This window comes from Liolophura sinensis, chromosome 10 (genome assembly GCF_032854445.1).
Source record: "Liolophura sinensis isolate JHLJ2023 chromosome 10, CUHK_Ljap_v2, whole genome shotgun sequence".
Lineage (NCBI taxonomy): Eukaryota > Metazoa > Mollusca > Polyplacophora > Chitonida > Chitonidae > Liolophura > Liolophura sinensis.
In genome coordinates this window covers 25,935,822-25,938,588 of record NC_088304.1, presented here as the reverse complement: position 1 = coordinate 25,938,588, position 2,767 = coordinate 25,935,822, and the positions used below count along the sequence as shown (strand labels likewise).

Here is a 2,767-nt window from a genome sequence, read left to right as displayed (position 1 = left end):
CGCATCATATCATCCCTTTCACTCCTTATCTAATAGCTCTTGTCGTGACCTGCAATTGATCTACCTATGGTGGCCTATACGTCTCCGTGTGAGACGCTGGTTCAGTCCCGCTTGTCGCAAGATGGCAATACTTGTACTCATTCTCGAATAGCACCCATCGTGACCTGCAGCTGATCAGTGTATCATCGTTCATGTAGCTGAAACGAACGCTATACCTCTATGGCTTTGATGTATGACATACTAGTTTTCCGATGAACAGCCTGTAATTTGGATACTTAGCTTATTCCACTTCCGTTGACAAGGAGGCTGTCAGAAAGTTGGACGGACGCGTTTTTTCCACTTGTAAGCTAAGCTTATGTTGTTGTTGCAATCTAGTGGCTTGTACCTGACTAAATCTGTATAATTATAAAGTAAATGTATATAGTTAAGTAGGTTAGCGTGATTGTTTATAGTCTGTTGTAACGTAGTTATTTTGTAGTATAAATGATCTTTTGTTCTGTAAGGTTAACTGATTCTTTACATTACACTGTCACTCGGCAACTAACAAGGGCTCCTTTCGTCTTACATCTTGGTCTGTGAGTCGTCTCAGAGGCATTGCTCTTTTCTCTTTAACTGTCATGTAAATAATCTCACTGTGGTTGCACCTGGTTTATTTAGGCTACTGTTAGTCATTTCAGTTACAATGGAGGACGGTGGTGACCATATGGATTTCGCTGAGGTGCAACCTTCAGAACGGGGCAAGCGGGAGCGAAAAAGGAATGATAGTGAGGAAGGCAAGGGCGGAAAGAAAGCACGAGCAAATGAAAGAGACTGTACATTAGATGTTGTCATGTCTGGTGTAGGTGGATTTCCTGTATGCTCGTTGAATCTTGTAAAATTTGGTGAAGCCTTACATGAAGTTGTTGGGAATGTAAAGTCCGTGAAAAGACTGCCATCACGTGAGTTACAGGTAACATGCTCTGACAGGGGCCAGGTCAAGCGTTTGCTGAGGCTGACTTCTTTAATGAGCAAAGACATACAATGCCAGTCACCTCTGTCGTCATGTACGGGTATCATATATGATGTTAGAGAAAGTGTAACAAGTTTGGAAATCCGGGTGGCTTTACGTAAAGAGAAATGCATTAAAACTGAACGGATGAAAAAGAGTAAAGATCGTCAGGTATCATCTTGTATTTTGGTTTATTTTGATCGAGATGATCTGCCATCGGAAGTGTTGTTAGGATATGAGAAATTTACCGTAAAGCGTTATATCCCCCACCTGTGCTGAGATGTTTCCCTTGGCAGCGCCTAAGTCATACGTCGAAATCTTGTAGACGTTCCTCTCGCGGCTCCCGCTGCGGTGGCTCTCATCACTATGTCCAAACATATCCACCCCCAAATGTGTCAACTGTGGGAGTAGCCATAGTGCTGCTTTTGCCGGCTGTCCTGCCAGGAAGGAGGCAAGTAAGGCTCAGTATATCAGAATTACCGAGAAAGTTTCGTACTCAGCAGCTTTCAAATCTGTCCGCAACGCTCGTCCCGAACACACTTATCCCGACCACGTGCAGTCCGACCAAAACGATATAGAGTGTACCCAGGCACCTAGAAGCATTGAGGGTGTCTCACACCTGAAATCACCTACCCTAAACCCAGACCACAAACCAATTTTATTGGCGTACAGACTCACAGTGACATGGCTATCCAGACGGACTACTGTTCGGATGTTACTCTCGCGAATGTTGTGGTAATGATAACAGAAATTTTGTTTCAATGTGCTAAAGTTCCTAAGAACTCGGAAGTTATGTTTCATCACTGACTGTGCTTGGTGGTGAGACTGTTGTTCCCTCGGAGATTGTGGCTCTGCTGAAGCAAAGGAAAATCGCCGGTAGATAATGGATTATACAAGAAATCTAAAAATCCGTGTGTTTATATTGCTCACGATGGCTTTCCGTATACTGCATCAAAACATTCAGTCTTTGTTTGCTCATGATCAAGAATTCAAAGTTTTCTTAGTTGATCTTAATATTGAGTCTGATGTAATTTGTCTCCAAGAAACATTTCTTAAACCTAAGTATAACCTTACATTCCCAGGATATGTCATAAAAAACTGACAGAATTGGCATTGCCAGAGGTGGGCTGACTATGTTAATACAAAGTGGTATTTCATTCAGGGGAATTTGTTTCCCAGAATTTCGTAGTATTGAAGTCCAGGGATTTCAAATTGTCTGCAGCATTCTCTCTTTTTTTTTTTGATGCAAACCACCAATTTAATGCAAACCAAAAGCATTTAATTATGAACAACAAGCGATTAATTACATTTGCAAATTGCATGAAAGTTTAATTTATAAATGATTTAACGAAATATAACGAAAAGCACAAGCGTTTATCTATGACAATTAAGCGTTTGCTTACATTTGGCAATTGCATAAAAGTTTAATTGATCATTGAAAATTGTTTGCGAATTCTAGAAAAGATTTTCCCATGCGGGGAATCGAACCCCGGCCGCCGCGGTGAGAGCGCGGAATCCTAACCACTAGACCACATGGGAAGGCTGCCCATTACGTAGGCCTACAGAGGGGCAGGCTGTGATTGTAGTAAACCTGTACAATGCTTGTAATAGGCTAGATATTTCTGAGCTCAGTGCCATAGCATCGACCGCCAAGGGCCTTGAAATAATTTGTGGTGATTTTAATACACATAATGTGTTGTGGGGTAGCTCATCAACTTATGTCAATGTTTCTGTAGTTGAAGACTTCGTCGAAGATAATGGTTTAATTCCATTAAATGA

General features: G+C 41.6%; 1 non-coding gene across 1 annotated transcript; it reads right to left on the bottom strand.

The window, feature by feature from the left end:
* Window positions 1-2,455: 2,455 nt before the first annotated feature.
* On the bottom strand, window positions 2,456-2,527 carry Trnae-cuc (transfer RNA glutamic acid (anticodon CUC)). The gene has a single exon. It is a non-coding gene; the product is annotated as a tRNA-Glu (tRNA).
* Between the last annotated feature and the right edge of the window lie 240 nt (window positions 2,528-2,767).